This window comes from Rosa rugosa, chromosome 6, assembly GCF_958449725.1.
Source record: "Rosa rugosa chromosome 6, drRosRugo1.1, whole genome shotgun sequence".
Lineage (NCBI taxonomy): Eukaryota > Viridiplantae > Streptophyta > Magnoliopsida > Rosales > Rosaceae > Rosa > Rosa rugosa.
In genome coordinates, this window is record NC_084825.1 from 29,482,109 (window position 1) to 29,496,498 (window position 14,390).

At 44.5% G+C, this 14,390-nt stretch overlaps 1 long non-coding RNA gene across 3 annotated transcripts; it reads right to left on the minus strand.

Moving 5' to 3' along the window:
• Positions 1-11,747: 11,747 nt before the first annotated feature.
• Positions 11,748-13,657, minus strand: LOC133717239 (uncharacterized). 3 transcript variants are annotated; one of them, XR_009849478.1, is made up of 3 exons: positions 12,567-13,657; positions 12,146-12,291; positions 11,748-11,950 (listed from the first exon to the last, which is right to left on the minus strand). It is a non-coding gene; the product is annotated as an uncharacterized LOC133717239 (long non-coding RNA). The 3 variants fall into 3 exon arrangements; XR_009849477.1 differs by having other exon boundaries at positions 12,102-12,291; XR_009849476.1 differs by lacking the exon at positions 12,146-12,291.
• Positions 13,658-14,390: the final 733 nt, after the last annotated feature.

Here is a 14,390-nt window from a genome sequence, read left to right on the forward strand (position 1 = left end):
CCGGCGGTGAGAGAGTTGGAGGTTGCAACCGCAATAATGACTCGACCAGATTTGACGTGCATTCCAGAGTACGCCGCGTTGTATCAAGCCACAGTTTCACTCCAACCCTGGGTGTTATATTTTGATGGCTCGAGAACGGAGACCCTAGCAGGGGCAGGGGTTGTCCTGGAAAACCCAGCTGGCGATCGGTTTTCATATTCCTTCCAGTTAGGGTTCCGGTGCACTAATAACTAGGCAGAGTATGAGGCCCTCATTATAGGCCTAGAGGTGTTGCTGGAACTAGGAGTCAAGGACATCCAAGTACGCGGCGACTCTTTGCTAGTAATTAATCAACTTCACGAGAAGTTCAGGTGCATGAGCTCCCTACTCGAGCCATATTTGGATCGTGCACTTAAGCTTTTGGTCCAATTTGAGGACGTGGATTTAGAACATATCCCGCGCGAGCGCAACTTTGCCGCCAACGAACTTGCTCAGTTGGCTACAGGCATTACCTTGAAATACGGTGTTCGCGAGAGACTTTTAAAGGTCAAACGTCTCACACTGCCTTCGTGGCTCGCGCGGCCTGACCCGCCAGAGGAACCAACGGTGGCAGCTTTAGATCCTATTGACATGGATTGGCGTGCTCCTTTGATCGCTTACCTCAAGCAGCCAGATCCCACTGCTGACAAGAAGATTCGTTTTCTTGCCCTTAATTACTTCCTCCGGGGTAATGAACTGTGCCGGCGCGGTGAGGATGGCATGGACTTTAGGTGTCTGTATGGCCGCGAAGCAAAGCGTTTAATGCGAGAGGCATAAGCAGGAGTGTGTGGAGCCGATCAGGCGGGTCCAAAGATGCGCTGGCTAATCAGGAGACATGGGTATTACTGGCCCAGCATTTTGAAGGATTGTATTACATTCGCGAAAGGCTGCCAAGATTGCTAGGCTCATGGCCCAGTCCAACACATCCCCAATATACCCATGCAGCCTATCATTAAACCTTGGCTTGTGCGAGGCTGGGCATTGGACTTGATTGGAATGATTCACCCTCATTCTTCACTCTAGCACAAGTTCATCATTGTCGCTACTGACTTCTTCACTAAATGGGTCGAAGCTGAGCCTTTGAAGAGGCTTCCGGTTCGACCATTCGCCAATTCATCTTTCATAACATTATTTGCAGGTTTGGCATCCCTGAGGTTTTGGTCTCGGACAGGGGGGCAGCATTCATGGGTGGTGACGTAGAGAAGCTCATCGATGAGTTGGGCATCTAGTTTATCCATAGCACTCCCTACTACGCTCAATCCAATGGTCAGGCGGAGACCAGTAACAATATTTTCATTACCTTATTAAAGAAGATGCACATCAAAAACCCCCGCCAATGGCATGACACACTGTACTAGACACTCTGGGCCTATCGCACTTCCAAGCGTAATCCCACTGCCACGACACCCTATGCTTTGATGTTTGGCCATGATGAAGTCTTACCCCTAGAAATCAATGTTCAATCCTTGCGCGTACAAGAGCAGCATCATCTGATTGGTGAGGATTACGTCCAGGCTATGTGGCAGGAGCATGAAGATTTAAGCGAGCAGCGCTTGCAAGCTTTCGACAGTCTAGTAATGGAAAAACAGCGCATCGCTCGCGCCTATGACAAGCGGACACGTGGACGCAGTTACAAATAGGGTGAGCTCGTTTGCAAGGCAGTGCTTCCATTTGGCGAAAAGTTGACCGGTCGCGGTAAACGGACTCCGCGCTGGGAAGGACCCTTTGTCATTCACAGAATCTTGGAGCGCGGGGCTTTTCACCTTAAAGATTTGGATGGCGACATCCACCTCAACCCCATCAATGGAAGGTTCTTAAAGAAATACTACCCCAGTATTTGGGAATTTGAAGATCCACCAGATCCACCTGTTTCTAGGGCAGGGGGGCACACATAGTCTTATTGTGTTCACATCCTTCTTTCCATTTAGGCCTACTCAGTGGCCCCAATTTCCATGTATTCTCTTCACCTAGTAAGACTAGGGGGAAACACTCTATGCACCAAGGGCTTGTATCCGCGGCCCTATATGTTCCTTTTGTTCGTTGTAATCGTGGTATTTTTCTTTGTCTTTTGACAATAAGTGTTAAAAGTATATAGCGAGGCCTATACCAGAGGCCATAGTATATAAGCAGATATTGAAAATAGGGAAAGAGATATGTTTGTATTCAAAAAGTGGCTTTGTGGCCAAAAGCAATACAAGAACATTCGTGAGAGTTACATTACAACGCCAAAAGTGGCTGAAAAACATAAACATTTCAGATCTTTTAAAAGCTTCTGGATTTCCTGAGTCTTCTTCGAAGAGGGAGCAGGAAGACTTTGTTTATCTCTTTCTCTTCCACTCTTCACCCTCTTTGAATCTGGACTGCAGTTGTTATCATTTGTACTGGAAGAAGAGGGAAGGAAATAATCCATCCCAATCCTTCTAGTAGGTTATCCTCCGAGATGGAGATGGACAGCAGAGCGAAGCGCAGCCCAGTTGCCTCAACTCCCTTAGGGGGAAAAACATAAGTCTGTTCGTCAGACCCCGGAGGTAGGCCGCGGAGGAAGAACGATCGGCCTCGAGTGGCCTCCTACCCTTCCTCGGTTTGCTCCGCGGGAGGGAACCCAATGAGGGAGATTCCTCCAAATGTGATATCCCGCACCAGGAGCTCCTCGTGTTCTTCAGCCTATCCAAAACCTAGGATGTTCCATCCAGGCTTTCATAAACCAAAGACATGAGGTTGCCTGAGATTAGGCCATAAGGCCTATCCAGGCATTGAGATTAAGGCATAAAGCCTATAATTTAGAGACTGAAGGCGAGATCGTAAAGGGAAGATTTCAAGAGAAGAAGGAAGAGGAGAAGGGCTCGCAAGGTTATTCCTGGGTTAGCCATGGTTGCATATGTCCTCATTCTTCCCAAGTACAGATATTTATAGGGCAAACCGCATCAGTGGTCTCAGCCCTTCGATGGACAATTGAGGTAGATTCAGCGACATCAATAGAGTCTTCGAGAGAATTGAATGCTGTAATCTCAGAAATGAACAAAATTGAAGATGCGTGGGTAACAGAGCGGTCTCCAAGGAGGTAACTCCTCCATTTCGAGGTTATCTTTTTGAAACTGTTTTTGTGCAGTTAAAGCAAAATTGAACACTTTATTGCCTACAAGAAAAAACAAAATTTGGGCCAGCAAAGTGGGCTAAATAAATAATATTAATATTAATATTGTTCATACAAAATAATGGGCCTAATGCTAGAGGCCTAAAGTCTCAGGCCTGCATAAGTTAGGAGGAGAAAATGTTCGTCCAGGCGAAAGCTAGCATCAGTGGCAGCTTGGGCGGCCTGTTGGGCTGCCACGCGAGCTTGGGCTAGTTCTTGAGACAGCGTCTCGAAAGCGGCTAGGGGTTGCTCCAATTGAGGTTCCTCATGGGCAAGCCTGGCCGTCACAGCAGTTAATTGGGCCTGAAGATCCTGAATCTGGGGCCGGAGATGGTTTCTCGCAAGCGTCAGATCCCTAATGAGATTGACCCGTTCGCCCAAGGAATCGCGCGAAGTGTCCGTCTGTTGAGCAAGGGTCTGATAGTGTGTCTGGGTTTGTCTGGCCTGCGCTGTCGCGGCCGCTTTTTCATTAAGCCACATAGGAAGGTCTTGCAGCAGTTGGTCGATATCTTGAAACTAGGCTTCAGTGATGGCACCCTCGCGGAGAAGTACCCTCAGGTACTCTAAAGCTCTCACCGGCGCGCCGGGCTTTAGAATATCAGGTCCCAGGAGACGACGAAGGCCTTCTCTGGCATCGTCTACGACTCCAGGTGGGGTCAGTTCAAGCACACGAGCTAGCCGTTCTAATGTGGATGGAGGAGCTTGCTGAGTGACAGGAGCCTCAAGAAGCTCCACGACAAGGACTACCTCTGGCACTGGCTCAGGGGGTTCTCCTACTTCCCCTGCTTCAAGTACTTGGGGGACATGGGAGGGGGCAGGTTCCTGGCCAACCACATCCTCTAGAATTGGTTCAGCAGAGTTCTCGACCCCAATCTCTCCGGCGGCGACAGCTGCTTCCTCGTTTAAATTGGCATTTTGATCCTAGAAGGAGGCGTTGTCAGAAAGAACCAAGATGGGGGTTAAGAGTAAAAGACATTTATAAGGAAAGATACCTCTTCAGCAGGTGGTTAGCGGAGATTTGCTATTTCTGTTGGCTCCGGGGTAACCTCGACATTGCCCGGAACTGAATCAGGTGCTAGTTGTTCCAGAATGGGTGTTGTTGCGGTTGGCTGCTCGCGAGGGGTGTCTGGAGATGGCGCTCTTTCCTCAGCCTCAGGCGAGCTGTCATCCAGAATCTGTAATGGCACCAGGGCCAGCTGCGAATCACTCGCGATATTGATTGAAGGTGGAGGATTGATCGAATCAGGCCGCGCTTGGGTTTGAGAAGAGGGTGCTCCTTCGCCAGGAGTAGATGGTCCTTCACCAGTTTGCCTTGAGGACCTGCGACGGACCTGCAAGTGACGAGCATTGTAGGTTCAGGCATAATGATGGAATGAAAATTTCAGTGCTCGCATTAAGTATGTAGTACCAGTCAAGAAGCGAGTGGTTCATCTTCTGCCCACGGGTCAGTCCGGGGGTCTGCGCGACTACGTTTGCGGGCCAAGGCGGCAGCAATCTGTCAGGATTGAAAGAGAATCAAGTTAGACTTTGAAGGAAAATGTCGAAATATTAGATTCTAAGAGAGATTCCTTACAGTTTGTGGGTCGTCGTCATCAGAAGAAGAGTCTTCAACTTCGGGCTCCGTTGCTACAGCTTTTTGTTTAGCGGCCTGACCAGTGGCCGGAGAAGCATCCACTGCGCGACTGCCGGAAGGCGGTATACGTCCCTGCTGCATTAAAATTTGAGTTAGGGGAAAATAGTGGAGGAAAAAGTGGAAGAAGAAAATGAAGAACATTCTAAGGCAGTTACCTCTTGTGAGGGCTCGCGGATTACAATGCCAGCTTAAACAGGACTAGGGGCTCGCGCGGGTGGCGGAGCCGTGGAGATCGCGACTCATCTTCAGGGAAGCGAGCAAGCAATTCAGTATCAGCATCATAGGGGTACCTCAAGTCCTGGAAGATGGTCGCGAAGAGCTCGTCATCCCTTTGCCTCCAGCAATTAACGGAGACTTCTTTCCACCATTGATCATAATCTTTAGTAGTCCCATTGATGAGAGCGATTTCATTGGCCCAGTTAGGGAGATCGACCAGTGAAAGCATGCTTTGGGCTGGCGGGGGCCCAGTTGGAGGACCAATTTTGCGCCAGGAGGTGTTGTAGTTCCAGGCGTCAAAGAGGGGGAATGACACTAATTGGATTAGGCCAAGTTGGCGAGTGAAATGGTTGGGCGCGTAAAGCTCATAGCTAAGTTCCTCGGCAGCGAGACTGATATCAGAACAAGAGATCGCGCGGCGGAAGGCCAAGCGCGCGTGATCACTATAGTTGGGATCCCCGGGAAGGAACCCATGTTCAAGTAGAGGTGGGAATCTCCTATTGAGCACTAAATCGAAGTAGGGCATCTCGTGCAGGAGGTACAAATATGTGAAACACTCAGAATAGGGTGGGGATGTGTACCTTGCCTCGCGGCAGAGCCATTGACCAAGAAGGGCGTCAGCCGACGGTAGCGGTGGAATGTCGTCGCAGCGGAAGAATGGAAAGTAAATTTGAATCCAGAAGTCAAGGATCCAAAAGGGGCCTGAAATGCAGGTCTCGAAAGGACTCAAGGTGGCCTAGTATAGAGTGCGGTAGAGGGCGCCCAACACTGGTTGTCCGATCCCTACGCGACGGCCGTTGTAAAGGGTCGTGGCGAGAGAAGTCCAAGGACCAGTGGGCTTGTTGGCGGAGGTGCAGAAGATGAATTTGCAGAGCTAATACTCCAGAAAAGCAATTCCTCCGGTCGCATTGTGCTCTTTGCGGTAATGGGTCAGCCACCGCGGGTAGGAGCCGCTATGGGAACTGCGACCGGCTTGAGCCGTTACGGAAGTGAATGTGACGGAGTCGAATTGGCCATGCACATAGGGCTCGCCATCGATGGGTAGCCTGGTAATAGTGAGGATTTCTAGCAGAGTGATGCTCATTTGGCCAAATCGAAAATCAAAAGTGTTGGTGGCGGTATTCCAGAAACAAAGAAAGGCTGCCAGTGGTGAGCGATTGCCACCGCGCGGAAGGCAAAAGCAAAGATCGATAGTCTGAGTAATACCTGCCGCGTTCCAGCAAGCCAGATCTCGCGCTCGCACTTCACGATACCATGTGAGCTCCGTCGCGTTGATGGTGGTGGGCCAATGCCCTATTTTGGCTCTGTGTGGATACGCACCCCAGATAGTGAAATCTCCTGGTGTTCTTCTGAGGACGGGAATGGGTCGTCGGATGGGCAGGCCGTAGAGGGCAAGAGCGTCATCCGGGATGGAGTCTCGCAGTGTGGGACCCAGGCCGGCATGTTGGTTTGGGAGTCTGAGGAGCAGAGGTCTCTGGACATTGGTATGGATGAAACAGTAGGCACCTACGCTGGTTCCCAAAGTATGGGCGGCCTTCTCGTTAAGTTCCTCTTCCTGATCGATGATCATCTTCTTTGGGGGAGCCATTTCTGGGTTTTCTGTAAAGATGTGTATGGAACAAGAAGTTTTCTGGGTTTAGGAGACTGGAAGGGTTTCTGATATGACAGGTCCGAAGTGGCTGCGGGATTTAAATAAGAGATTTTGTGAGGGAAACAATACGACGAAAAGACGTTTTTTGCAAAGTGAATGGACACGACCTTCATTAATGGCCTCTTTTCGATCATCAGGCGTGTCGTTTAAGTCCCCTTCAATCAGTTACATTTTCGTGGGTCTGATTTTGGGCCCTGGGGGCAATGTTTGAGCCAAAAAGTATTTTTGGCAAGATCCCTTAGGGGATTTAGCGTAGCAGACCGATACCTGCGGCCCAAAAATAAGCCTACTAGCTTGGGTTTGGGTTACAGCTTCACCCATTCCGAAATCCATAAGGAAAACGAGCCCTTATTGGAGTCAGGTAGCGGAGACTGAATAGGAAACTTCAATCAATAATCCTTCTATGGCAATGAACAGTTGAAACCCTAGGTATAAATACCAGGTTTCAAGGACGGAAAAAGGATAACTCTTCAATCAACTAATCTCAACGATTATCAAAGCCTCTCCAGAGCAAACCTACCTGCAACCTAGTTGCAACCCAGCGAAGCAAGGGTAACGCCCTAGCAGCCCAGCGAAGCTAAAGTCACGCTTTAGCAAACCTTGTGCTTTCTCCCAACTTCCTAGTGATTGCTCTGCTTAGTCTACAACACTAAGTATTGATTCGGTGAACGCAAGAGACCACAACCAAAGCCCTTATCCGTAAGGCAAGAAGTCCTTTTCCGGAAGGCATAGAAAAGAGCCTTGTGACGAGATTGGTGCTCTCCTCATCCACATCGCTTGATTCAGAAATCCGGTCAAGGGACTCCCCCGACGACTGCACCCCACGGTGCTGGCACGCCCGCGCAATCACAGCAACAAAAGAGACTGTTTGCAGCCAAGCTAGTTTTGGAGCCAAACATCTATTTTTTCTCTCTCTATGCCATATACCATAGTCTGGAGCTTGTTTTACGTGGAGGGGTACTAGAGGTGGTGATGAAGTCAAAAGTCAGACTTGATAGGTTCTTAGTTATGAAAACTTGGCTTGATAAGTTCTTACTTTCTAAGCCTTAAAACTTGAATCCAAGTTGGAGTGATCATCTGCCTATTCTTCTCTAGATAAAACAACGCTTCATAAGGAAGTAAAAAACAGGGGGAAAAAGGTTTCGTTTTGAGGAACTGTGGCTCAGAGATGAGGATGTTGGAAGGTGCTGGAGGAAGGCTGGGAACATGGGAGAGGTGATAACCCATTTTCTAGGGTTTGTACTAAAATTGATTGTACCAAACAAGTTTTGTTGGAGTGGAGTGAAGAAAGTTTGGGTACTTGAATAAGAGGATTAAAGACACTAGGCCAAGACTTGCAGCATTCTATGATACCTCTTTGTCAGCCCCTCTTGACAATATCAGAATGGAATCGGAATCAAAACCTAGTGAACTGCTTCAACAAGACCAAAATTTCTGGAAGCAACGTGCTAATTTTTTTTGGCTTACAGATGGGGATGTATATAGTACTAGAAAGAGGAAGAACTTGCTTAAGGGTCTTTTTAATGAAGACAACAAATGGTACACGAATGATGAGGAGTTGGAGAACGTGGTTTTGTTCTATTTTCATAATCTGTTCACTTATTCTCTCCCTATTAGTTTTGATCGGATTAACGAGGTTATTCCGAGGGTGGTAATGGAAGAGATGAATATTGATTTGACGAAGCCTATTTCTTTGTTAGGAGGAGCTTCATGGTGCTATAAAGCAGATGCACCCTTCAAAAGCTCTAGGTCTTAATGGTTTTTCACCATGTTTTTACCAGCATTTTTGGTTAGTAGTGGGGTCAGATATTTTGGAGGCAATTAAATTAGAGGTTTTGTTGGGTCTGATAAGTAGACTAAGCAGATCCACCATACATACATTATGCATATTCCTAAGTTTAAAGATCCGAAGTATATGAACTAGTTGGGGCCAATCAGTTTGTGTAATATAATTTACAAGATTGGCTCAAAAGTATTGAAAAATGTCTGAAGCCTCTTCTCAAGTAAACTATTTCCCTCTTTTAAAATGCATTCTTTCCAGGGACACTGATTTCTGAAAACTCTCTAGTTGCTTTTGAAATCTCACATTTTCTTAAACGAAAAAGGCAGGGCAACAAAGGCTTTGGGACAGTAAACCTTGACGTGAGTAAAGATATATGATAGGATTAAATAGAGCTTCATGGAGATTGGTATGCTCAAGTTTGGTTACAGCCCTATTTGGGTTCAATTGATAATGTGCTGCGTTAAAAGTGTCTTATTCCTTTGTGCTGAACGGTAAACCTAGAGGGATCGGAATCTCATCTCTTCTAGGAGTCTGAGCCAGGATGACTCTATCTCACCATACCTTTCATTGCTTTGGGCTGAGGTCCTATCACAACTTGTTACGAAAGCAGAGAAGTGCTTCATGGAGTTGAAATATGCACAGGTGCGCCATGTATTTGCCATCTATTTTTCGTTGATGACTATTTTATTTTTTTCTAAGCAAATTTCAAGAACACTTTTGTTTTGAAAGACATTCTAGAGGAGTATGAAAGAATGTCATGGCGGTTTATAAAATATCAAAAGAGGAGTATCTCTTTTAGCAAGAATGTGCACAGGGCCAAGCAAGATGATATTTCCTTTGTTCTGCATGTTGTTAGGGTTGAGGTGCATGATAAATATCTTGGCCTTCCAATTGAGATTAGCTTCTCAAATTCAAAGGCCTTCAACTTCTTAAATGAGCACAAAAATAAGAGAACAAATAGATGGCGTGAAAAGACTCTTAGTGCTGCTGGAAAAGAAATCCTTATTAAGGCCATTGTTCAATCAATTCCAACATACAACATGAGCTGTTTTGAAATTCCAATTCACTTGTGTAATGAGATGCATAATTTAAAGGCAAATTTTTGGTGGGGTTCTACTGAAGAATATAAGAAGATTTATTGGCTTTCATGGGAAAGATTGTGTCTGCCAAGACTAAGGGTGGTTTGGAATTTCGGAACATGCACCTTTGTAACCTAGCTCTTTTGGCAAAGCAAGGATGAAGACTTATTCAGAATCCTCAATCTCTATTTGCACGATTATTTAAAGCAAGGTACTATCCTGATATAGATTTTATGCATGTGCTTCCATTATGGGTGATGTCATTTTTGCATGGCGTAGCATCTTGAAGGGGAATAACGTGTTGCTTAGGGATTTACGTTGTCAAGTTAGTAGTAATGGTGCATCTATCAAAGTTTGGAAGGACCCCTAGCTCCCTCTACCCTACAACTTTAAACCTTTCTCTTTTCCTACAGAAGGGCTAAAGGATTTGTTAGTTGAGGACTCGATTGATCAAGAACATAAGGAATGGACGCTGCTTTTTATTTAGGAGATTTTTTTTTTCAATAAAGGGCTGGTGCGGCTGCCCTCAAGCCTTGATTAATGAAATTGTCGAATATAAGGAGAGTACATTGAGCCTAAACCCCTGATTACAATAATAAGCATCTAGAGAACATCCTGAACTACTATTATGAGTCTCTACCAAATAACTGTATTCAACTAGGCACCAACTAGCAAAGAGCGCTCTACTGGCAACTCTATTTGCTTTGAAATAGCGGTGACATAATGGAAAGATAACTCGATATGTATCCGTGCAAGTTGATAACGGAAGTTGATATCATTGCAAGTGTTCCACTGAGTATCCGTGCTCCAGTTGATAAATAGGAGTGGCACTTTGATAAAGTGGGTATTTATAGCATGAAGAGTAGGTATCATACCATCAGACTCAATGAGAACTTGACTAACCGAGCTTCTACTTCTGGGAGCCCACGGAGGATAGCAAAGTTGCACCGGCAGGGTTTGTGGAAAGCTCGCGCGGGTTCCTCCAAAGGTTCATGTGGAGATTGCACAAGGACATTATTCCTGCCCAGGCTGTGTTGGTTAAGAAGTGCTTGCTCCCTGATGTTAAGTGCGCTTTATATAGTAGTTTGTGGAAGATGATTTACATGTTTTTAAAGTGAAGAAGAGTTTTGGCTCTTTGGACCTCTTAATCTGAAAGTTTGTACACACCCAGCTGCCAATATTATTAAGTGGATTATGTATGTGTTTTAGTCTCTTTCCCAACACAAGTAGAGCTGTTCTACATGTTGTTGAGGGCACTATGGACAAAAGGAAATAGCACGCATGGTATAAAGGGGAGCAAGTTCACCCTTTAAACACTGCTGGCTGGGCTACTAAGCTTCTGAATTACTATCAAATGGTCCACCCTACTCCCTAAGAAGAATAGGCAACGATCTAGATGGCAACTCCCTCCAAGTGGCAAATCAAATTAAACACTGTTGCAGGGTTCCATGGTGTGACAGGTCAAACCATCATAGATAATAATGGTGTGTTTAGCTGCTATTGCAGGTCATTTTTCCCATGTCAGATCAGCTTTCCAGATGGAGTTGGAGGCTATATATAATAGCTAGACTCGTATTACTCATTCACCAAGGCATGGCCAATGTGGACATTGAAACTGACTGTGCTGTGGTGGTTACTGCTCTTAATCGAGAAATGGTGAACTTCTCTGTGGTAGGGTGGATTGTGGATGATTGTATATGAGCCTAATTCCTTCTTTAAAAATATAGTCTATTTGTCGCGAAGTAAATAGTGTTGCCCATAAACTGACACAGCTTGCTAGTATTTCTTAATTAGAGATTATTGACTAGATGAGGCTCATGTGATTATCCAAGATGCACTCTATGAGGATTCTTATACTAGTACTTGAGATATAGATGTTATGTCCCTCTCACTATACAATCATCCTTTAATTATCAATGTAATGGGCGTTGGGTTGAACCTCCCAGTTAAGCTGGGTTCCGAATCCCTTTAAAAAAAAAAAAAATAGAACTATTCTATGTGCTTTCTTAAGAAATAACTATTATTCTCATATTGCAGTTGCATGCATAAGTGGGTTGATAGATAATAATGATTTTGCCTTCAAAACGATGTTTGTTCGAGTAACCTAGTTGAGAAGTATTTGTCTAGTGTAAAGCCTAGTTGAGATACTATATAACAAGTTCTACATTTGATATGTTGTCAAGCCCCAAACCAGGTATAGGTGAGATTAAGTACCTGACATCGAACTCGAGGTGTGAGCATAAAAATGTAAATAAAATTAAAGATAACACCAAATACATTTTCAGAAATCTTAGAAAATAAGACATTTGAAATAACAAAACTCAAAACGAATTTACACCTCGTTTTCTAATCTCACTCACTCTTGTAATTCTGTTTAGAGTCTTGCAATCGTAAACGTCGTCTCGCTTAAACTTCTCAAAACTCGTGCATGTCACACCTGAACAAAAGTCTCTAGGGGTGAGATTACACTCAGTAAGGCAAAACCTCTTTAATCATTATTATCTAAATGTCACAATCAAGTTATCAAGCAATTCTTACAAAAATGAATAACATAAGCGATGCATGTCAAATGAGCTTCTGCTAATTACCCGTTAGTCCAGTATCAAAACAAGAGAGCATGCACGTCTATTACCGTGTATTTTACCAACCGGGGGTGACTCTAGATGTTTCGAATATATGATCTAACACCTAGTAACAATTCAATCCACATTCCCTTTTTGCTAGTTGATCATCTCGCTTAACCTCGATTACCAAAATCGTACAGCTTTATTAGGCCACCTGAAATTTGGCCAAACGAGTCAAGCTCAACTACACAAAAACATTCTTTTCCGTAATCCAAATCAATATTCCACATATCCTTCCAAACTTCTTGTACAATTCTATATGCACATTTCCCAATGCATATGTATCATGAATGACATCATAATCATTATAACACATACTTTTATATAAAGCGATAACATGATTTAATCAATAAATGTCAAATAATTTACCAATTTTAATTAATAATCTATTTATCAATTTAATAGAAAAGGTTGCCTAAGAGACCCTACCTTGACTTTCACGGTTTAACTGCAACGCTGCTCAGAGTTAGAAATGCTGCAACTTGCATTCTGAAATCAGTATCCTTCTGCTTCTGGGATTGCCAGTAATCATTCAATCTTCGTATCATCTTCAATCAATGACAGTCGGCGAATCACTTCAAATCAATACGATCAATTATTCTAAATTATGAAATTGACCAAATCCCTTAATGTACTAAAGACACCCAAATCTTCATTATTTCCTTTCAAATTAACCATCTTACTTCCCATAACTCAATCAAAGTGCATTTTCTACCAACACTATCCAAATCTTGCTGTCAAGAACATTCTTCATTTTCTGGATTTCAAGTAAACCTACTACTTCACTTGTCTACCAAAACATGAACAGAAGTGAGCAACAGTCGAAATGAACAACAGCTCCATAGTTCTGATTCACAAACTAGCTACTGTTCTTCACCCCTCAAGCAACACAGATCAACCATCCATCCTAATACTCAAATTTTCCATCTTTCTGCATTTCAAGTATAATCAACAACCACAATTCAGCTATGCGGTTTCTTTGTATTCAAAAAGAAGCAAAGAACATCAAAATCACACTACCAACAGTGAACCCGTAAAGAACATGAAACCTCAAAATACCAATTCCTCAAATCTTAACCAAAACTGTAAATTGATTATACCACCTTGTAGAGCTCGATGAGTAGACCAACTTTGATATCTAAGTTGAAATCGAAGGTCATCAAAAAACATGTAAACTCGCTGGAAAATCCAAAACCTTTATTCATTCGATTCTCTCTCTAGGAAGATTCTCTGAAGAAACTGAGACCACAGACATGAAGGGGACATCAAGACGAAGCCATGCATCCATACTGGTGAGATGCCTCGATGTGGCCGGAATCGGAAACTACACCGGAAAATCCAGGAAGCTTTTGGGCTTTGCTCTGCGACCGTCGCCGGTCTTTCGGAGTCGGAACGACCGGGTTCTACTTCACGCCGCCGAGAGGAGTCGAACTACACCGGTCAGACATGGAGAGGTAGCCGGAAAGTGGAGAGAGGGCTGGGTCATCGTCGCTGCAACACGGGTCGAGAAAACGAGTCGGTCTGGTTTTGCAATTTGGTGCTTCTCAAGCTGCTTCAACATATATACATCAAATCCGACGGCTGAGATCAAACGGTGATTAGAAAGGACGCTTGAGATTAAACCACCTCTAATTTCTATTTTTAATTAATTCTTGAAAAATACCAACTTCCAAAAATTATTTAAAATAGCTCGGGTGTCTGAAAAATCCATTCATACAAACTCGTAACAACGTCTAGTTTAATCCTACAAGCTCGAAAGACAAATTTTAGAAAACTTAAAATTTAGGGAAAATGCTCGTTTACCCAATTTTAGGCTAAAAATTGCCCACTTGCTCCACCAACTGTTTTTTAACCCCATTTACCCAAAACACTCTAAGGGATTATTTCCCCTTTACCCAATTAATTCTTTTTTCTTTTTTTTTGAGACTTTTTTGCCCTCTCCTTCTTTCTCACTTAGAGAGAGAAGTCACCCTCCACCTTGCTGTGCTCCAGTGACCAGTGGCCGGCGCGGTCTCCGGCGACCAGACTCCGGCGACCGGTGACCGGACTCCGGCGACCGGTGACCGGACTCCGGCGAACGGTGACCGGATTCCAGAATCCGGCTATTATTGCCCCCCAGTAATCATATTACTACCCCCCAGTAATCATATTACTACCCCCCAGTAATCATATTATTGCCTCCCAAAAATCATATTATTGACGTCCAGTGAATTGTATGAACTCCCAAAACCAAAATGAATACACTACAGGAAC